We start from the raw sequence: 24,138 nt of genomic DNA on the forward strand, positions 1-24,138 counted from the left end.
ACATCACAGGCCCAGTATTGAAGTTTCTGACATCCTTTCTTCAGAATAGAATCATCCAAATGTACATAGGAAAACAAAGGTATACTAGACAAATACATGCAGGCGTTCCACAAGGAGGAGTCCTGTCCGGAATTCTTTTCACTGCTATCATCTACCCACTAATACACAATAGAACAGATATGATATCATATGCAGATGATTTAAAGATCTTCACAAAAATAAATTTGATCGATGAAGCCAAAAACGCCACAGTAACCATCAACAAGACCTTATCAGAAGTACAGCAGTACCTCAAGAATTTTGACCTGCAAGTGAACCCTGAGAAATCTGCCATCATGGTATTCTCTCTTAAACCCATACCAACCATAATTCAGCCTGCGATTGACGGAGTCCCGATCCCCTGCGTTGAAAAGCAAAGAGATCTGGGTGTAATCTTCGACAGAAAATTACGATTCCACCACCATATAGAAGAACTCTGTGCTAAATTCAACAAGAAACGGTGGGTTGCCAAGCAGCACTTGCTACACATTCACAACAGCAACCTGATAAAAATGTACATCAGGATGATGATTTTTGGAAGTGTACTGTATGGAGTAGAGTTGTGGGGCTCAGCTGCAGACACCACAATTAAACCATTAAAAGCCGCTGAATACTGGCTCCTGAAGTGGGCAACCTGGAAGTGTCATCTCCCACCACAGCAGCGCACAACACCGATGGCCAACGCGCTGAATTTAACCAGGTTTTCAGCATTAATGCACGAGAGAAGACTCATCTTCACCGTAAAAATGATTGCCGGGAGAGTCTCAGCACCCAACGTTTGGGACACCGTGTGCTGGCGGATTCCCCAACCAGGTCTCCGCTCCACTCCCAAGCTTCTTGCTCTTCCTTCGAGACTACATTTGAAAGATCGGTTCCTGCCTTATCAGAAGCTCCACCTGGTTCAATCCCTGGATGCTGACTTATTTAAAATCATAGATGATAAAAAGTATAGACGGATCATCCTAGATCTGCACGTGGTCTCCAGAACTACCAACTGATCTCAGATCGTAATGGCGGGGCAAGAGACTCTCAGAAAACTGGACTTGAGGAAAAGCTTTTGTTATCACAATTTGTTATTTTTGTTATTTTGTATTAGTTTTCCTTTCAAGTCAATGTTATCTGCTATGAGTACTTTTTTTTTTTATTATATAATTTGCTTATAATTAATCTTTACAATTTCTTTATTATCTCTGCCGTTTGTTAACCTCTGGCATGGTGCCGTGAAGGGTATTGTATGGTCGTGGTACCTGCGTGTACTGGTGAACTGTACAATAAAGATCTTATTTATTTCTGTGGTACTCCTCTAGTGACAGTTTTGATGAGTGATTAGAAGCTGTCTAAGTTTTAGAAGTGCTAGTAAAACTCGTAGAGCATTACCAGACACGTTGAAAAAGTTCTCCACCGATAGTCCACTAGGGATCCCGAGGAACAATATACCAACACTCACACTGTCTCTGGCCATTACAGAGTATACTACTGTTGGGGAGAACAGGCCCTTTTATAATGTGGCTGAGTTAGCATAGTTTTTTTCTCCCGGACAGTCGTGTTTTTTTTTTTTTTTGTCCAGCAATGACACGCAATTTACAGACATTATATATGGCCTAATGATGCTTCTAAAACCCTACTTGTTGCTCGAGGTTTAATTACTGCTATGATTGCGGCTAACAGCTACGTCTCTTTCGTAAGGAACTCTCGTGCTGGTGGCACTACGCTTTAATAGACCCCGATCCACATCGCCAGAAAGGTATTACTTTTGTAAAGCATCCATCCAAACATTGTCCTCACACTGAAGAGTTCCTTGGCAAGCCGAGTCCTGTGTGAGAGAGCATTATGGCCCATGGAAATCAATCGAGGACCCGCGAATCTCGTCCAAATACGTTCGAGGTGCCATCTTTCTCGGATGACAAAGTGTCGGGAATCAATTTACGTATGATAACAGAGGAGTAGGTGGGATTCACTAGTATACAGAAATCAATACATGTTCCGGGAAGAATGATTCTAATAACTGGCTTTGCTCCTTGTCGTTAATCACCCTCGCGCGCTTATGAGAAGGTTTTGGTTTTGACAGCAACCAGAGGATTATTTCTTCAACTGCCCATTTTTGAAGAATGAAGTAGAAATGTCGGTCTCTATTTGGTGACTTTTTAAGCTTAGGTTAATTGCGCGAGAGATTGAACATAAAACACGGATTCAACCTTGAATCCATTTTTGTTTACTTTTCCGCGGACGAAAACATCGAGAGAAAAAAGTCGGAACGCGCGGTTGTCCTACTGTCTGATGAAAACCCCGAAATGAAAATAAATAATTTAAAACGCAAGAAGAAGAAGAAGATTATTTTTAGGGAACACGCGCTCAAAGATTAACAGAAACTGGATTAATTTCTAAATTATGAATTCAGAATTTTCTAAAATTTACAAACAGATATCGCTGGATTACCTCGAAAGGAAGGCAAGTACCAGACCTCCCTCGGTGGTGAAATGAAAGCGTGCAACTGCCACCAACTATTGTTTTTGCAGTTCACACGTCGTTCTGATTTTCAATACCGACAAACACGCGGTATTTACTCGAGGCCTCGGTAGCGTAGTGCGCAAGGCACGCGCTTGCAGAGTGGAACAACCCGAGATCAAATCTCCTCGACGTGTGTGGAAATTTTTTCTCAGCTTTTTCCGCTCTGTATCGAGTTAGTCGATCTCGGACCGGGGTCGTGAGGGGGGTTTTCCCCCCCTCACAAAGCCCAAATCGGCCTTAGGACACACACTAATACAGACACCTACACTTACTCCCTTAAAGTAAATATGCAAATCGCTTCTTTCCTAATAACACGCTGCAGTTGGATTCGAAAAAAATTCAAAACTCGACATGAAATTTCGTGAATGGAAAATCTTGGAAAGGGTTGCTTTGCACAAATGTATCTTGAAGAATGCCTCTGATGGCTGTTGATGAGATTGCAGCTTTAGGGAAATTTGTTTGTAAAAAGAAACACAAGATTAGATCGGAATGTAATCGCGGCAGTTTCAAATCCTACTTGTCGGGAATTCTCGGTACATAAATAGGGACGGAGCAAGCGGGCAACATACCAGTTATGTCTCTTGATGGTCGGGCTGCATCAATGAAGGAAATGAGGCGTTAGATTATTTCTCAGTTTGACCCTTAAATGGATAACGATGCCACGTTAATGAGACTTCAGTATCCTTAAAAAAGAACTGCTGTCGTCTTCGAAGTACTTCCTTCCCTTCAAACAGTGGCAGAGTCAGCTCCTGAGGTTTCTGATTTCGTCTTGTAATAAAATTGGCGGAACACAACCGCGTTATTTCTGTTGAGAAATTCTGACTGGGGTGAGCGAAACACTTGTTGCGTTGCAGTTTGTCCGTCTCCAAATACACACTTATTCGTAGTCCATCTTCTGGTGCGTGCGGGCTGTCGAAATGCAGACAACTGGAAGAGATCCTTAACACGAAGCCCACCCCACCGATGTTTTCAAGATTAAATTGGCTTCAGCCACTTTCCTCTCCATTCGCTCGAATTTCGAAATGTAACGCATTTAACCAGAATATTCCGATTTTTATGTAGGTGTAATTTTGATAAATTTCTGGTGCACACTTTCATTGGTTGCAGTTTGGATTCTCACCAACTTGTGAGGAATATCCCGCGATTTTTCTTTTTAAGGAACAAAAACATTCATAAAATCTTTACCGATTCTGAATAAATTTTCCATTTTTATTCAGGAATTAACGCGACAAATATCCTAAGTCCAGTTACTTTATTTCTGCGGCTTCTTGATCCTGCTCCCTGAGTGAAGATCGATCGAATCATTCCACGCGCAGGATTAGAATTCAAATCTTTCCAAAGGAGGCCGAGGACTCGCTCTTCATTGGCTTTCACGGACATTAGTAGATGTACAGCGTGAAAATTCAAACTCCACTCGTTACTTAAAAAGCTGGAAATGAAACCCACGATGGTGCATTCTCATAATCGCGCTTATGCGAATGGAAATGCAATCGATATGTTGCTGCTCGTGTCATCTTTCGATTTGAAAAACAGCTCAGCAGCGCGTGTTAAATGAGAAGACCCCTAATTTCACGATTTCTCCCAGCAAATGAACGCTAAATGCTTTTTCTACGTAGATTCATAAATTGCAGAGGATCTCGACATCCTTGATATTGAATTCAGGCGCGCAGGTTCATTAATATCTTTGAAGGCCCTAATAAAACTAAATGCAAAGAAGAAAACTTCAGTTATACGTAGGGGCAGGGGATCTTTACATACAGTTCGCTTGTTTCTTAATGTCCATTAATTATGTAAAGCTTTTATTACTACAAGATGTATTGAATACTTATGCTTGAACAAACATATTTTTTAAAAGAAAACCCATTGTGTGCGATAATATATTACCGTTAGAGTCCAACTTACATAGAACCCCTGTTTCCCCCCGCTACTTAAGCAAATTATACCTTGCAGGAAGAAATGTACCCTTGATGAAGACTATGGCCATCCTTTTCAGTTAATAGATGGTTCACAATTATTGTTGCCTTGCAACTATATTTCATAAACAGCGTAGATGTTCATTATGAAATCTGACTGTGCCTGTCAAACTATCAGCTAAGGATCCTGGGAATTCCCTGATACTTTCAAAGAGGATGAATACATCAAATGCAAGATTATATATTCATATTAAGGAAGTCCTTTGCACTGAACAATATGGATTTATCTTCCAGAGGGAGTGCAGCCAACCGTTGCTGATATTTAACGTTAATGAAGAAGAGTGCTGTAGTCTACAAAATTAGGTCTTCAGTGGTTGTACCAGTTTTGAGTAGAGTTTAAGGAAATTCTAATTATTGAATGACGCATTAAAACCACGAAGAGTAATTGAAATGTTACATTTATTGTGGTATTAAAAGCATCAAAAATTTCGTTCTTTTTTTTGGGGGGGGGGGAGGGGGTCGGCCAGCTGGCTTTATTGCATTCAAATTCAGGCCAGAGAGAGAGACATCAGGATTCCAGATATCGAAAGAAAGAGTCATAAAATACTTTCTTAATGTCGAGGAGGCTTGGAGAAGTAAGCTGTAACACGTTTTGCCTGGATGACAACTCTTCGTCAGTCCATTTAAAGTTGGCTGTTAACTGTCATATGAGCAACAGGTGTGCATTTGAAAATCGCAGATCTAGTACGCCATTGAATTAAACTTTTTCTTTAATGAAATTTGTAAGATTAAGAGCAGCTATGAACGTTCTTTCTTATAATTGAACTCGCTGTCAAATCAATGACGGAAGTTCTGAATTTGAATGGAAATCAAAGAAATGAACTTTTAGTCTGTTCATGTGGCTGGGAAAGGAAAGTAGATTATCGGATAATAACCGAAAGTTCATTCAATACCGACATTAGTGTCATTGAAGCCAGGCCTTGGTAGCGCCTTTAAAGAAGAATAACCCGAGATCAAGTCCCCTCGAAGTTCTGAAAAAACTCTTTTTGCTTTGTATACGCATCCAGAGTCATTTAGAAACTCAGAACAACAAATAGCCCGCACGCGTGATCACCATTATGAAGGCCCTTTCATATCGGAAAAATTGCGTTCGTCATAATAAACCATACATAAAAGTTCCTTTTGCTGACTCAAAACCTGCCAAGTAGTCTCTTTCGTGTTCTTGAAGAATTTGCAAAGTTGTACTCACAAGGTCCGCAAAACTTTAGTGAACTGGCATTTGGATGAGCAAAGATATATTTTCTATAGAAACGTTACATTACTTTCTGGAGGTTAAAACAGTGCAAATCGCTCCACTCGTTTATATTTCATGGAACTCAAAACTGTGAAAGATGTAGTGAACATATTCAGAAACAAAACTGAATTCTTTGCTTGGCTTTAAGATTTCTATCAAAGTTCCTCAACAATTAATAGAACTGATCATCAGACATCATGAAAAGAGATCGAGGCCTGCTCTGTTCACGGGATCAATCAATGTTAGCCGCGATGCTGCATCATAACTAGAGGAAGGCAAGAGACCCAGTAATGCAATTTAACTACTTGGGATGGATCGGGGGGGCGGCGGATCACTTCAATCTGAATACTTTCTCTTATTTACACAGCGCTCTTTAACGAAATCTTACCTAAATCACTTCAAACTTTTTTTTTTAGATCCTTGCCACGAAAGTAGGTGGCAGGACCTGCCAGAGGAACAATGGGCACACTTTTAAATCTCTGGTTGACGGTGTTCTGTTTCCGATGCAATGTGCATATGCGGAGATGGGAGAAACCCCAGGTGCTGTTTCACCCGAATATACTTAGGAAGGAGAACGACTAGGGATGCCCAAACTATTAACGAACTGGGGAAATGATCCTAAAGCTAAGCAGGAAAGTCTACAATTATTAACGGTGAATTAAATTATCTCCAAAATGTCAGTAGGACAAACGAAACATAACTGCTGTTTTGGTTGATTAGTTCGAAGCGAGGCCTCGATAGCGTAGTGTGCAAGGCACGCGCTTGCACAGTACATCAAACCTCCTCGAAATATTTTCTCAGCTTTTTCCACCTTAGGACACACACTTTCTCCCTTAATGGAAACTTACAACAAATCTTTGCCAATGCTAAAAAGTATTATATGAAAAAAGAATGCCCTTTCATACCTGAAAAAGTGCATTCTTCATAATACACTATAACAAAAATTCTTCCAGGCTCGTTTTTATGTCTTAAAACGATTGATAGGTGGTGAGACCACATGTTTATACATGTTAAGAATAGCTAAATTACAGTTTCTTTGCTGTCGACGAACTATACTCTGTAAAGTGAATTGGATTCATAACATCGAATTAAAGCAGCAACTTCACTCTGTGGGAACGTGCATTTTGAGCGCTTTAACGGGAAAGTCGCTAAACGAGTGGATTTTAACAAGACACGAATAAAATGACAATTGAAAACATAAGTGCCAATTTTTCAACTACTTAATGAACGTTAATTCTGCAATCAATAATTGGTTATAAGAAGCTAAAAACATCCTTTAATAAACAAAACTGAATAAGTATTAGGAACCTCTACAGAAACAACAGAGAGAGAGAGAGAATTAAAATAAGGCCTTGAAATGAATATTCTTGTTTATGGAAGGTCTGTGGTATAATCGATGTGGACACAAGAATTCTGGGACTGGCTTTGAAAAGAATTAAACGTAGATTCTTGTAGAGATGCCTGATGAAAACTATTTGCTAAAAAGGCCTTCAAAGGAACCATTTAGTGAGTGGTTCTTTTGAAGAGAAAAAGTAATTAACTATCCAGAAAGTACAAACATTAAACTCGGGACTATAGTAACATATGCCGCTGAGAGAAAAAGAACATAAAACACATCCCTTTGACGAGGGGACATCTAAAAGGAGACCCACGGCGAATAGAAGAACAAGTATTATGGGGAGAAGATAAGCAATTGGTCTATTTAATGTCGTCTTCATTCCTTGGGAAGCGCGTGGAGAAACACTTGGCTTTAGAGCAGATTGGAAAGTGAATAGATGCTGCTGCTGTTTGGAGAATCGACGCACTTACTGTACTTCAAAACGTCTGAAGCCCTTAGATTCTCCTTTTTGATTTACTAAAGGAACGATTTGGGCCGTAGGATTACCTGGAGAGAAACAAACCGCTTTATTGGTCGATTACTGTCACAGTAAGAAACAAACCCTTCACTCCAATGGTTTCGACACCTGGAACGTCAGTTCAAGTCCACGTAACACAGAGACTGTAGAGTTAGGACAATGTATGGGTATAGCGTTGCTTGGACTTCCAGGAAAGGCGCTTCCCACGAGGAGCTGGGCCTCTACAATCGCTATGTGCCCAGGAAAGGTAATATACCCCTAGAAAAAAGGGTTACGGACACCACGACAGGTAGGCCTGTAGGTAGAAATATAAAAGACACTTTCTTTAATTTAATAACAGGCTTTTAATGACTTATAACCTGAAATAGTTAAACAAAAGAAATTATTACATATTCAAAAAAGAGGAATATTAATTTTATCCATTAGAGTGAAAAAAAAAGAACTTACAGCAAAAAGGGTTGAATGTTACGGTTTATACAATTTGTGCTACCAACGAGTAACTTTTGAGTACATTCCTTAAAATAAGGGGAGGAGGAGAAGCTTGGTGCAGTCAGTGCTCAATGAATTTAAGTGAAATACGCTAACCTCAACTATAACTGTGTGCAATGCACTTTTAAACACACGTCGTGCTTCTGCCGCGAGGACTGGTGTCCAGTTGCAAATATGAATGACGTCAAGTTACGTTACCCTTTCCGACGCTACGAACTACCACTTATGTACCCTGGCAGGAAATAGCCTCGACGTACTTGAACATCACTCAATATCCGCAATCAGTTCGAACTGACACGAGGCCTCGGTAGCGTAGTGCGCAAGGCACGCGCTTGCAGAGCGCAACAACCCGAGATCAAATCTCCTCGACGTTCGTGGAAATTTTTTCTCAGCTTTTTCCGCTCTGTATCGAGTTAGTCGATCTCGGACCGGGGTCGTGAGGGAAGGGGGTTTCCCCCCCTCTCGGACCGGGGTCGTGAGGGGGGGGTTTCCCCCCTCACAAAGCCCAAATCGGCCTTAGGACAGACACCTACACTTACTCCCTTAAAGTAAATATGCAAATCGCTTCTTTCCTAATAACACGCTGCATTTGGATTCGAAAAAAATTCAAAACTCGGCATGAAATTTCGTGAATGGAAAATCTTGGAAAGGGTTGCTTTGCACAAATGTATCTTGAAGAACGCCGCTACTTAATTATGTCTTGGATGGCTGTTGATGAGATTGCAGCTTTAGGGAAATTTGTTTGTAAAAAGAAACACAAGATTAGATCGGAATGTAATCGCTGCAGTTTCAAATCCTACTTGTCGGGAATTCTCGGTACATAAATAGGGACGGAGCAGGCGGACAACGCCCCAGTTATGTCTCTTGATGGACGGGCTGCATCAATGAGGCGTTAGATTATTTCTCAGTTTGACCCTTAAATGGATAACGATGCCACGTTAATGAGACTTGAGTATCTCTAAAAAAGAAACTGCAGTCGTCTTCGAAGTACTTCCTTCCCTTCGGACTTTAATTTACAGTGGCGGAGTCAGCTCCTGAGGTTTGTGATTTCGTCTTGTAATAAAATTGGCGGAACACAACCGCGTTATTTCTGTTGAGAAATTCTCACTAGGTTGAGCGGAACAGTTGTTGTGTCGGTCTCCAAATACACACTTAAGTAGTCCGGTGCGGGCTGTCGAAATGCAGACAACTGGAAGAGATCCTTAACACGAAGCCCACCCCACCGATGTTTTTAAGATTGAATTGGCTTCAGCCACTTTCCTCTCAATTCGCTGGAATTTGAAATTGTAACGCATTTAACCAGGATATTCACCGATGTTTATGTAGGTGTAATTCTGATAAATTTCTGGTGCACACTTTCATTGGTTGCAGTTTGGATTCTCACCAACTTGTGAGGAATATCCCGCGATTTTTCTTTTTAAGGAACAAAAATATTCATAAAATCTTTACTGATTTTGAATAAATTTTCCATTTTTATTTAGAGATTAACGCGACAAATATCCTTGAAAACATGCTAGATTCTAGGTCCAGTTACTTTATTTCTGCTCCCTGAATGAAGATCGATCGAATCATTCCACGCGCAGGATTAAAATTCAAATCTTTCCAAAGGAGGCAGAGGACTCGCTCTTCATTGGCTTTCACGGACATTAGTAGATGTACAGCGTGAAAATTCAAACTCCACTCGTTACTTAAAAAGCTGGAAATGAAACCCACGATGGTGCATTCTCATAATCGCGCTTATGCGAATGGAAATGCAATCGATATGTTGCTGCTCGTGTCATCTTTCGATTTGAAAAACAGCTCAGCAGCGCGTGTTAAATGAGAAGACCCCTAATTTCACGATTTCTCCCAACAAATGAACGCTAAATGCTTTTTCTACGTAGATTCATAAATTGCAGAGGATCTCGACATCCTTGAATATTGAATTCAGGCGCGCAGGTTCATTAATATCTTTGAAGGCCCTAATGAAACTGAATGCAAAGAAGAAAACTTCAGTTATACGTAGGGGCAGGGGATCTTTACATACAGTTCGCTTGTTTCTTAATGTCCATTAATTATGTAAAGCTTTTATTACTACAAGATGTATTGAATACTTATGCTTGAACAAACATATTTTTTAAAAGAAAACCCATTGTGTGCGATAATATATTACCGTTAGAGTCCAACTTACATAGAACTCCTGTTTCCCCCCGCTACTTAAGCAAATTATACCTTGCAGGAAGAAACGTGCCCTTGATGAAGACTATGGCCATCCTTTTCAGTTAATTAATAATAGATGGTTTGCAATTATATTTCATAAACAGCAAAGATGTTCATTATGAAACCTGACTGTGCCAGTTAAACTATCAGCTAAGGATCCTGGGAATTCCCTGGTACTTTCAAAGAGGATGACTACATTAAATGCAAGATTTTATATTCATATTAAGGAAGTCCTTTGAACTGAACAATATGGACTTATCTTCCAGAGAGAGAGAGTGCAGCCAACCGTTGCTGATATTTAACGTTAATGAAGAAGAGTGGTGTAGTCTACAAAATGAGGTCTTCAGTGGTTGTACCAGTTTTGAGCAGAGTTTAAGGAAATTCTAATTATTGAATGACCCATTAAAACCACGAAGAGTAATTGAAATGTTACATTTATTGTGGTATTAAAAGCATCAAAAATTTCGTTCTTTTTTTGGGGGGGGGGGGAAGGGGATCGGCCAGCTGGCTTTATTGCATTCAAATTCAGGCCAGAGAGAGAGAGACATCAGGATTCCAGATATCGAAAGAAAGAGTCATAAAATACTTTCTTAATGTCGAGGAGGCTTGGAGAAGTAAGCTGTAACATGTTTTGCCTGGATGACAACTCTTCGTCAGTCCATTTAAAGTTGGCTGTTAACTGTCATATGAGCAACAGGTGTGCATTTGAAAATCGCAGATCTAGTACGCCATTGAATTAAACTTTTTCTTTAATGAAATTTGTAAGATTAAGAGCAGCTATGAACGTTCTTTCTTGTAATTGAACTTAGCTAATTACGGTTTCTTTGCTGTCGACGAACTATAAAGTGAATTGGATTGATAACATCGAATTAAAGCAGCAACTTCATTCTCTGTGAACGTGCATTTTGAGCGCTTTAACGGGAAAGATGCTAAATGAGTGGATTTTAAGAAGACACGAATAAAATGACAATTGGAAACATAAGTGCCAATTTTTCAAATACTTAATAATCGTTAATTCTGCAATCAATAATTGGTTATAAGAAGCGAAAAACATCATTTAATAAACAAAACTGAATAAGTATTAGGAACCTCTGCAGAAACAAGAGAGAGAGAGAGTTGAAATAAGGACGCACAATATGGAAGGTCTGAGGTACAATCGATGTGAACACAAGAATTCTGGGACTGGCTTTGAAAAGAATTAAACGTAGATTCTTGTACAAATGCCTGATGACTTGAATGAAAACTATTTGCTAAAAAGCCCTTCAAAGGAACCATTTAGCGAGTGGTTCTTTTGAAGAGAAAAAGTAATTAACTATCCAGAAAGTACAAACATTAAACTCGGGACTATAGTAACATATGCCGCTGAGAGAAAAGGAACATAAAACACATCCCTTTGACGAGGGGATGTCTAAAAGGAGACCCACGGCGAATAGAAGAACAAGTATTATGGGAAGAAGATAAGCAATTGGTCTATTTAATGTCGTCTTCATTCCTTGGGAAGCGCGTGGAAAAACACTTGGCTTTAGAGCAGATTGGAAAGTGAATAGATGCTGCTGCTGTTTGGAGAATCGACGCACTTACTGTACTTCAAAATGTCTGAAGCCCTTAGATTCTCCTTTTTGATTTACTAAAGGAACGATTTGGGCCGTGGGATTACCTGGAGAGAAACAAACCGCTTTATTGGTCGATTACTGTCACAGTAAGAAACAAAGCCTTCACTCCAATGGTTTCGACACCTGGAACGTCAGTTCAAGTCCACGTAACACAGAGACTGTAGAGTTAGGACAATGTATGGGTATAGCGTTGCTTGGACTTCCAGGAAAGGTAATGTATCCCGAGAGAAAAGGGTTATGGACACCACGAAAGGTAGGCCTGTAGGTAGAAATATAAAAGACACTTTCTTTAATTTAATAACAGGCTTTTAATGACTTATAACCTGAAATAGTTAAACATAAGAAATTATTACATATTCAAAAAAGAGGAATATTAATTTTATCCATTAGAGTGAAAAAAAAAGAACTCACAGCAAAAAGGGTTCTGTTGAATGTTACAGTTTATTCAATTTGTGCTACCAACGAGTAACGTTATTGTACATTCCTTAAAATAAGGGGAGGAGGAGAAGAAGCAGTCAGTGCTCAATGAATTAAAGTGAAATATGGTAACCTCAACCATAACTGTGTGCAATGCACTTTCAGACACACGTCTCCAACAAGGTTCACTTCGTGCTACTGCCGCGAGGACTGGTGTCCAGTTGCAAATATGAATAACGTCAAGTTTCGTTACCCTTTCCGACGCTACGAACTACCACCTATGTACCCTGGCAGGAAATAGCCTCGACGTACTTGAACATCACTCAATACCAACAATCAGTTCGAACTGACACGAGGCCTCGGTAGCGTAGTGCGCAAGGCACGCGCTTGCAGAGCGGAACAACCCGAGATCAAATCTCCTCGAAGTTCGTGGAAATTTTTTCTCAGCTTTTTCCGCTCTGTATCGAGTTAGTCGATCTCGGACCGGGGTCGTGAGGGGGGGGGCTTTTCCCCCCTCACAAAGCCCAAATCGGCCTTAGGACACACACTAATACAGACACCTACACTTACTCCCTTAAAGTAAATATGCAAATTAGTGCGCGTATCCAGAGTCGTTTAAAAAGTCCGCTCTCTCTAATCACTATTACGAAAGACATGATTGGTTTATTATGTGAGGAGTAGAAGGAGGTCCATTCATACCTGAAAAATGGCATTCTTAATAATGAGCTAAACGTAATAAATACTCTATATTCGCAGGGGAAAAAAAGGTGACAAGTTTAAAGGCATCTGAGACGTGCAACGGACGCAGCTTTTGTTTTCTTTAAGATCCGGTTTGAGCAAAAAGTACACAACACTTTAATGGTGGAAACTCGTTATGACCTAGCAATTGGATGAATAAAATATAACCGGTAACGTTTCTTCTTTTCTTAACTAACCACAGTAACGTACATTTCTCTTATCGAAACATGACAATCAAAGTGTAACACAGGACCAGGTCCTGTGTTACACTTTCAACACAGGACCTGTGTTGAAAGTGTAATGCTAATATACATTAGCATTACACTTTCAACACAGGCAAGTATGGTGCTACTGTTCACCAATATCATTGATGAGGGTATAGCAGGATTGTTAACGACAGTATGCTACTCCAACCACTCTAGATAATACTGTAATAATTAAAGACAAACACCAGCCAAGGAATTAAAAATTTTTACTATGAAAACACTATCGGAAGATTTATTGTAATTACTAGAATAAACTGGATTAAAAACAATAAAACCTGAAGCTTTCGGAGACTGTTGTCTCCTTCTTCAACAGTATACTATTACTGCAATGTCACATCCTTAAGTAGCAGGACCATGGCACTCATACACATGGTCGGCATTCTCCCAAACAATCTACATAAGTTGGACAAATGGGCTGAGAACTGGAAATTGGAGTTTAATATTGATAAATGCAAACTACTGCATATCAGTAGCTGTTATTTGGTTTTTAGGAGCATTGGCAACTAAGGCCATATTGCTCCGGGATATGCGATGGTCATTCCCTGACCTTTCCGCATCCTCCGTATTTGGTGATCACGGGCTCGAAACCTGGTCTTTTCAAAAAGCTTGTGCTACGCACTGCTGCTCCTGGCTACAGAGGGCCATAACAGTAGCAATAACCTAAGAGAAACGTAGTACAAAGTGGAAAATTTTGCTAGCAGAGACAAGGAGGTGATTATCCCATTGTACAAGGCAGTGGAGTCAGGACACACCTAGAGTACTGTGTACAGGTCTGGAGGCCCTATTTTAAGAATGATTTACAGCTGCTAGAAGGGGTACTCTTACCAAGAAATTCTTACGTTCTGCAAATTGCAGCGCCTGGAGAGTAGGCACCTGCGAGGTGATCAGATTGAGATATACACCTCGATGGTCCTGCATGGATTGAGCAAGCTGAAGGGATTCTTCCTCTTGCTCATACTAAGAACCTGAGGGGGCACAGTTTCAAATTCAGGAAATTTGCCTTTAGCCAGCTGGTGGTGGATTGGTGGAATAGACTTCCATCTTTTGTTGTGGAAGTTGATAGCCGGACAGGCATTTCGAACCAATGGGAGTTTTTTTTTTGGCTGATGCTGCATAAGCTTGCTTTCTTGCATCGTATGCTAATACCTGGAAATTTTAAACAGTTATTGAAGAGAGATGGAAAGAAATTATTGCAATTTTTCTACAGATTGTGAATATAGGACGGTACTCTTTTTGAACATTAGGGACGGTAATTCGTTATGTAACTATAAAACTTAATTAAACGTGGGAACTTCTGTAGAACACAAGCCTGCTTTATTGGTTCAGTACTGTGACAGTAAGAAAACAATGGACCTTGCATTTCTTACGGATGGTCCTTCGTGAATCGAATGGTAAAATTAGCCGACCTCAAGTAAACAGGAAGTGCAGCAGAGCCAGAAGCGATAATAATCTCCGGAGAATCGTATTCGCAGCACGCGTTGCCATAGTCAACATCGGTGTGGACCGGACCTTTTAGTAATAGGCGATCGGGTTGTGCACTCGTCACAACACAAACTACTACCAAGATGGTTCAATTCTTTCTTTTTTTTTTACAAAGATGACTTTACTGGTGGTAAACCCATGCTTCCGTTGGTTCATGACCACCACGGAATTGCCTACCGCATGTACAAAGGCTTATGTAGCCTTTGCTACATAAAACCGGGTTCGGTAATTTGTACAGCACTGCAGTACATCTGTTCTATGAGGAAAAGTCACTCAACATCGGCAATTAGTTCGAACTGAAACGAGGCCTCTGTAGCGTAGTGCGCAAGGCACGCGCTTGCAGATCAGAACGACCCGAGATCAAATTTCCTCGAAGTTCTTGGAAATTGTTTCGCTCTGTATCGAGTTAGTCGGTCTCGGACCGAGGTCGTGAGGGGGAGTTCCCCACCTCAGAATACACCATTACTCCCTTAAACTAAATATGGTGCTCGTAAATACCACTGAGCCAAAAAGAGTTGAGATAACGCAAAAGAACCAATTTTTATTTTAAACGTTCGAGGAACCAACGCAGACAAAAATTTTCCTAACTGAGAAACAAAAGCTGAAATCTAAACTTCAAAATTCTGTTCTGAATTTTGTATTTTGCCCCACCCCAATAAATCTTCAATCAACACTGAAGACTAAGGACCTCTGACGGGATTCAAGCAAGCGGCGAATTCACTGAACTCTCCCGCAGGATTCGAGGAAAAGGTGATGCGAATATGCTTCTAGTTAACTAAGAGGCATCAGTTAAAAGAAAACATGCATCTTTCGCTTGAGATTGAATATCAGTTCAGACCTTTTGGTCGATTTCAGGAGATCATTGAGAAGTTTTGGCCCACCGTCTACTTGGGTTTTCATTTGAATCATGTCCGAAAAAAGTGTTCACGGGCCGAACTGAACCTCTCTTAGCTTGTATGAAGAACATATCGTTAAATCTTCCTTCTGTTAGAGGTCAACGTCATTCCTTTAAAGTGAAATGTGTTGCATATTATGCTACTGGTGGGGTGGGGAGGAATGACAACATTTATTTTGAACAAATTAGCACTGTTTTTGTAAAATCATAATAATTCACGTACTCAGTTAATGCAGCGAAGATATGAATGCTTTATAGACAGATTGATTAAAACTCCCTCACTGCGAAATCTATATGTTGCTTTTCACTTTCTCAAGTTGGGTAGGAACTCTGTAGCGCGTGTTAAATGAAGAATCTGGGGAATACAATGCGTGTAACAAATTTTTGGAACGGACTTGGTTTCTCCCAGTTACGATGTATTAATGCTGTAAAGGTTTGTTAAATCAAGAATGGAAAGACATTCATTTGCAACGTTAGGTAAACTTTATTCTGTAAAGAAAAACCTTGAAAGAGTCCAAAGACGACAACGCGCGCCTGATGAGGGCGTCCATATGAGGAAAGACTTCGAAGGTGTGGCCCGAAGAACTCAGAGTATACGCACCTTAGAGGTGTTTAAGGCTCACAGAGAAAAAAAGTAAAGCGAATGAGGGTGAATTTTCACTGTTATTAATGATTCCAAACTAACGGACGGAGAGGTTTAAATTGGATTGCAGGAAGTTTTTTATTATCCAGAGTGTTGTCAAATGCTGTACCTGTAACAAATTGCCTCCATGGAGAGTTGATAGCTACCTACACGAGGAGAGAGTCGAGTATTTTTCCCCGATGTAATTAAAGCCAAGGTTCTTGGATTAAAAGAATTCTCAATACCGACAATTAGCAGGGAAGAAAGATTCCAAGGGAATCCTCTCAGTTCAATGTGGTAGGGAATATCATGGAATCCACGGTTAGAGATGCCATTCCGATCCACTTCGACAAGAATGGTTTCTTGAAGAGTTTCCGTGCGTTCATCAAGAGACGTTTGTGCCTAATCAGTATGGTAAGTTAAGAGAACTTTTCGGTGAACTTTATGAGATCCAATTTCTGCAGTATTTTTTATTTGTGTCCCTGGTTTTGTCTTCCCAAGGCACTCTTCATATGTCCATTGACTTGTATTCATCAATAAACTGGTCGCCATGGTTCCATGTTTAAAGGTTTTTTTGGCATATTTTTCAAAGTCAGTTGGCTTGTAGCATATCCTACTATCACTTTCCCTTTAATGCGACTCACACAAACACGCATTATTGGAAAGAAAATTCTTCATCTCGCATCAGAGATACGAGATAAAAGACTTCGAAGGTGTGGGCCGTTTTAACGCATGGACACACCCGGCGGACGCCAGGGGACTCACTTAGGGTTAGACCCAGAAAAAAATTAAGAAGAAATTTAAACTGAATGGGGGCCACATTTATAAATTCGTCGGGGGACCCGAAAATTCTTAAAACGGCCCTGCGCAGAGCTTGGAGTATACAAAATAAAATAATCCTCTCAGTGGCACCGCATCTCAAAAAACCCAACAATATCAGCATTAGTTAACTTCATCAAATCCGAACCTGACAAATATTTTGACAGTCGCGAAACTGTTCAGTTCTTTCTAAAGAATTTAGAGCAATTCAACTTCAATGCTATAATAAGATTGCAAACTTCTGCAGCTGGACTTCTCAAAGCACAAGAAGGTGGGCTTCACATTTGATAATCCCCGGGGTTTCTCCTTTGTCACAGTCAGGTCTCTCATTCTGTTTGCGTCCATTGCAACGCAGCAGGTGCCGCGTCTAATAAAGCCAAAAGAGAAATTTAAACGAAATAGTTTGCGATTGCTTTTTCGATGCTCCTCACATTGGACTCGTTTCCCGTAGTAACACCGCTTCAGTTCATCACTATTGCGAAGGAGCGGAAAAGGTTCATTTCAATTAAGTTCAATTTTCCTTTGCTCTCCCACTACCGTTGTGTGGGAGAAATGGGCCTTTGCAATTTAGCCCGCTCCCTCGAATGCGACACCAACGACCTCCCGCTGACAGTGCATAATCCGGGGATCTTCCCCAAGTTCCAGCTTTTCATTATTGAGGCTGCTGCCACCACTCACCTAATTCGATGCTCCTCATTTTATGATTATGCAAAGGCACGGCGGCCGATGGTTGGCAGACTCGCATTTTTATATTTGAGGGTCCTACACGAAATATTCTACACAAAAGTAACCCAAGAGCAAATTTTTCTGCCTGAATAGCTGACCATTTACCTTAAATAAAATGCTAACTGTAGTATGTAGTGGAGAGTTTATTGTCATTATTATTAACATCAGTTTATTTACTTACCACAAGTAACCCTGGGTCACCCCGGGACGGCAATATGCCAGAAGGGTGTGCGAGGAACATACGCACCCGAGAACTAATAATGCAACTAGGCATAATATCATCAGAGCTTGAAATTATCTGTTTGATATCGGTGTAGATACACCAGAGATAGCTCTTAAAGAGAAAACTACGAAAGTAGTTTAATTGCATCTCATATCGTGATCATCCTTCTCCACGAGTTACCAAGTATTGCACTTCTCTATTAGTAGAGTGGTGCTTATTGGAGGTAGTGCAATACATGATAACTCGTTGTGAAGGATCATCACAATATGAGTTGTTGTTGGTTTACGGATTTATTAGGCGCATCGGCAACTATGGCCACACAATATGAGATGCAGATGAAATGATGCCTTTTACACTACTTTCGTAGTTTTTTCTTTAAGAGCTATCTATGGTGCATCCACATCGAGAAATATACGGGATGGATTCAACTTACAAATGCATAAAAACAAAGATTGTAGAAATATACGAATAGATAAAAGTTAAATAAATACAGCAATCAGCAGTATCCAGGAGCAAGCGATCATTAAAGATTCATAAGCTGGTTCCAGTTCTTATGGATTTCCTTTCTATAGAGCTTGTGCTATCAGAACTTATCTGAGCCGATGCCTAATTTGTTAACGATCTGAAGGCAATTGGCCGGAAACATGCCTCCCAGGAAATTAGTATTTGTCAGCGTACGCCGCGAAGGGAGACAAGTGTCTGGGTGTTCTCCTCCCTTCTTTGGACCAGAGATTAATGGTGATACCGAAGGAACATCAATTAGCCACGTTAAAAGCCGCTCAAACGTGCGGGCATTTCTTGTCGTGATGAGATGTCTCCAGGGAGTGGCACGCAGATTAGCTTGAAGGATAGATCTGGAGATAGTAAGAGGGTGGCCCACCACTCAGTTCATCCAAACTGGGGTATTTGTTGAGATAGAAGGCAGGAGCAGATGACCAAATTTCAGGGGCATTGAGAGGAATAGGGGAAATATATCTCACTATGTATCGACCCCATGCATCCCTGACTGATGCGCACCCACGGGCTCCTGGGGCATTGCACAAAGTGGGGCTGAAAGGTCTATACGTAAGGAATTTTGTGTTTGTTTCAGTATGGGATACATTCAGCTGGTTAAATTCCATCTTAACATCCAGTAATTTGCAGTATCAGGACATCGCATTGCTCAATGAATCTTGTGAAATATTTTATCCTTTCTAAGGTTATCAACGGGCGTTTAATTTCATTCTGTTATCCAGAATAAAGTAATTCTGGAGAGATGCAAATCTTTAAATCATATTATATTCAAGATTTGCACGCAGTACACAAAAAAACAGGAAGCTTAGGCGACCCTGCAGAGACTAGCCAGAGAATAATGGGCAGCCAGGCTGTGTGCGGGCAACGTAGGGTCCCACCAGGGGCCCTGCGACCAACTACCAGGACACCGAACACAAAACTACGTATTCAACAAATACAGAATACTTTTTTGGCATTTACAGTGTTCTGTATTTCTTCACAGTGTACATATGGCGCAGATGTGGGAAACCACAGGGGGCGCCTGACCCTAATACTATGCACAGTACACAAAGCTCGCGGCTTTCCTCTGACCTTTTACGCCATTTAACTGCTAAGCTGCTAACATTAAGCTGCTAGATTGGACGAAGCTACACTTGCTCAAACTAGCACCCGACAAGACAAAACCGGTGCTACTAAAAGGTATGCTAGACTTAAGGAGACCACCACAAATTAAGATTGAGAACAAAACAGTTAAGCTGTGCGAACAGATTAAATACCTGGGAATAATTCTGGACAGAAAATTAAATTTCAAGCCACACCTAGAATATATTAAACAAAAGATAAGAAGATACGCGGCCCTCATCGCTAGAGTCACTCGCAGGGACTGAGGACTCAGACGTACTACCCTGTATCTGTACTACAAAGCTCTCTTCATCCCTGCCATCACATATGGCTCCCTTGTCTGGTACACGAGGGCGGCACTAGAAGAGAATAAACGGATCCTCGATACTATTCAGAGGACCATCCTCCTTACCATGTCGAGAGCAACTAGAACGACTAGCACGGCTGCCCTCCAAGTCCTGGTAGGAGTTCTGCCCCTGGATCTCGAAGCTATCCGCTGTGGTCTGCTCTACCATCTTGCCAGAAACATATCGTCTACAATGTATGACCTCACCACTGACATCACTAAGAACTGCAACTATGAGAAGAGAAGAATCACCGACCACCTCGTCCAGATTTGGCAGAGGAGGTGGAGCAACACAGAAAAAGGTGCAGTGACCAGAAGATTCCTCCCCACTGTCACCAAGCTGTACCCTAAGGCGCCAGCGTGGTTTCACCCTGGTCGAAATACCACCTTCCTCCTTAGAGGGCACGGGCCGTTTAAAGCTAAACTTCACCAACTTGGTATCATAAATAACGCGGACTGTCCCTGTGGCAACCCGGAGTCCTGGAGACACTTAATGTTTGAGTGTGATTTGTATGACGACCTGCGACTACAGCTAATAACGTCAATCCAATATATCCCAGACAACCAAGAACCCAGACTGTTAGACACTCAAGAGGACTACAAGGCACTCAGTCAATATGCCCAGGATCTATTTTCTAGAAGGAAAACAATGATAGAAATATACCAAAGGCAACCCAACTAGGAAGAATGCAGGAGGTCAAACAAGTAAAAAAACAAAACTCAGCTTACAACAGAAAGTCAAGACTTTAGTATGATTTGGTTGGCCTACTGTCGACCCAAAACTGCACTCCCTTGTGCGGTTTTTTTTTTTTTCGGAGAGGGGGGAAGGGGTATTTGTTCTTCTCCTCTCCTCCCCATATTTTTTTATTTTTTATTTATTTATTTTATTTTATTTATTATTATTATTTATTTATTTTTTCCTCTCCTCGCCTCCCCATGTCGTGGGGCATGGGCATGCCCCACTTAAAATGGGGGATCACCTTCCTATCCGACCCCCTCTGCTACACCCTCCCTCCCATTACTTTCTCTTATACAGCGATTGCCCCACATGTCCAAATTTAAATCACATCAAATTTTTCCCGACCTTTTAGGCTCTCTAGAAATAGTTCTTTCAGCGTAAAACCCCACGCAGCGCTTTCTAAATGCAATTTTACTTAAATCAACAGCGATAACTCCAACCTTTATTTTAGGTCCTAGTCACCGAAATTCCAGGAAAGTGCAGGTCCTGCCAAAGTACTAATTATACTCTGGCAGGACCTGCCAGAGTATAATTAGTCTCTTGGTACACCCGGTCGGCGTCCCCGTCGCTAGGTATGGTAGCGACAGGTCCCACTGGGGCCCCGGCGGCCAATAGGCCGGATGAACAATGGGCACAACAAACTACATACCACATGACCCGTACATTATTTTTAAACCTCTGGCATAGACAGGGTACTGTCACTCGATACATAAAACATACGCGGAGATGGGAGAAATCCCCGGAGCCGTCAGACCCTCAACATACCTATACCTATACTATTTAACTAAAATACTTAGGAATAATACTAGACCGAAACTTCAACTTCACATCTCATCTCTGTTATCTCAGAACGAAAACAAGGAGGCTCTCGGCTCTGATAACCAAAATCACCAGGAGGGACTGGGGACTAAAGAAGAGGGTCCTCTCCCTTCTATACAAAGCTCTCTTCATCCCTATCCTTGCCTATGGTGCAGGCGCCTGGTATCAGAAAGCAAACACAGCAGTCAACAAGAAAAAGCTGGAGTCGATCCACCGATCCATACTTTTGAAAACAACTAGAGCCTGCTGCACGGTGAGCACCCATGCGCTCCAGGTCCTGGCGGGGTTCCTTCCCCTGGACCTGGAGATTGTGCGCTGTGGGCTGCTACACCAACATTCGAAAAGAAGAACCACAACTTATCAAGGCTACACAACAGATCCACAGAAAAGCAAATCCTCAGAAAATAAGAGGTTAACGGAACACATGCAATCTATCTGGCAAAATAGGTGGAATCTTACCACAAAAGGGCAACTCACCAAAATATTTATACCCGATGTCAGCAGGGTATATCCTATTTCCCTGTCCTGGTTTTTCCTTGCACACCACCACCTTCCTTCTTACGGGACATGGCTCTTTCAGAGGGAAACTCCACGAGCTGGGACTCTCCGACAACCCGAGCTGTAACTGCGGTCAGGAGGAAACCTGGGAACTTCTTATCCATGACTGTGACAATTAGAGGACCTCAGATTTCAGCTATATACACGGATCAACTCCTTGCTAAAAAACCGAGAAGAAATAATATTGCAAGAAGAAGATAATTACCGGGCTTTCACTGTCTTTGCCCACCCACTCTTTGAAAGACAAAGATCCCTGCCACATCATCATTAACCTATGAAAACACAGACGTAACTACCTGAGATGACTGCGAAACTCTGAACTAGTGACCACCTGAACGTAACAAACTGGACCTCCACCGGACCAATGCAAAGACGAAGTTTGCAACTTGGACTCGGACCTTGAAGATTGCATCTTATGATGCCATACAGCCATATAGCGCCCCAGCTCTATCTAGCCTGCTCTTTACTCCTCTTTCCCTAGCAGGGGGGACGGCCTGCTGTCTCCTCCCCCTTTTTCTCCTCTGGTGGGGTATGCTCCACTATTTCAGTAGGGGTCATCTTCCCTATAGACCCCTTACCTCCAATTTCCAACCCCCCAGTCTTCACCTCCCCTCCCATCTCTTTCCCCTTACACAGTGCCTGCCCCACACGTACAAATTTAAAACACCAAAATTCATGCTCGACCTATTAGGAAATCTTATCACCTCCAGCGCTTATCACCTCCAAGCAGCGTATAATGTACCATCTGTGCCCAAAAGAAAAGAATTTTTATATTAATTATTTTTTATTTATTTATTTTTTATTTGTTTATTATTATTTTTTTTATTTTAGGTCCTAGCCACTGAAATCTCAGGAAAATAGGAGGTAGGACCTGCCAGAGCAAACTATAAGGGAACACCTGGCTGGCCTCCACGTGGCGGAGTACGTAAACGACAGGTCCCATCTGGGGCCTGGCGGCTAACAAGCCAGAGGAACAAAGGGCACAAGATATTGCACAACACATGGCCCACACACTTTGAAACCTCTGGCCTTGACAGCGTACTGTCCTCGATACAAAGAACATACGCGGAGATGGGGTAAATCCCTGGTGCCCTTAGACCCAAAAATACTCTGTACCATTTACTTATCCATCGATCATTTTAATGCAGAAACTAATCGATTATCAATTTCCCCACTATATTTACGAGATTGGATTTTATTTATTTCATAATCGGCAAGCAATGCTTGTTGCGCAATTATTTCTGGAAACAACCGAATGGAAATAGTTTAATTCTCTTCTCCACACTTTAACTGAAGCTCAAAGTGCGGTTGAAGTCTGCACGATATAGAAATAGTCTTACTTTATACCGGGGACTGTACCTCGTACAGAAAACTCCTTTTTGGAAGGCTGCGTGTTTTCTTCCGTGGTATGTCCTTCCCTCGAGATTCGATTATGTTTTGAAGAATAGCGATTGTGAAATTTTTATTGGCCACTGCCTTCGAGACACGCTTCTTAACTATAAATTAGAGGCTGTCATCTCCCACGAATACTCGAAGCAGTTCTCTCAAGATGCTGATGTGAAGTACACCGTGAGGTCTCTTATGAAAGCCGTCAATTAGGAACTTGAGTAACTTCTTGGCTACTGATTGGCAGGAAGGAAGTGACGCATTCAGGTGGTTTCCATGGAAATTGTTGCCTTTCAGCCAAGTTGAACAGCTTCATCCGCGGAAGAGAAGGCATCATAAGCACACAAGTACCTTCTTCTTCTTTTTTTCTGCTTGTCTAGGCGCGAGCATTTCTTTTTTTAATCTCGCAACGAAGGCATCCAAGTAATAATTTAAATTGTCCAACTCGAAGCCACTTCTGACATCTCATCATTAGCTTTTTCGGTAATATTTGCGAATCTCTGCTCCAGCTAATCTGCAGGATACTGCAAAGGCTGAAACAGCACACATGCGCACACCCAACGCACAACGATTCATT

The 24,138-nt window shown here is 41.4% G+C and overlaps 1 protein-coding gene across 1 annotated transcript in view; it reads right to left on the reverse strand.

Annotated features, from left to right (window-relative positions):
- Positions 1–24,138, reverse strand: part of LOC150077610 (glutamate receptor ionotropic, NMDA 1-like) — a 261,828-nt gene that overhangs the window by 100,732 nt on the left and 136,958 nt on the right. The gene's annotated exons all lie outside the window — the stretch shown is intronic.

Source organism: Mastigoproctus giganteus, chromosome 12, assembly GCF_048544385.1.
Source record: "Mastigoproctus giganteus isolate SK-2022 chromosome 12, ASM4854438v1, whole genome shotgun sequence".
In the NCBI taxonomy this organism is placed as follows: Eukaryota; Metazoa; Arthropoda; class Arachnida; order Uropygi; family Thelyphonidae; genus Mastigoproctus; species Mastigoproctus giganteus.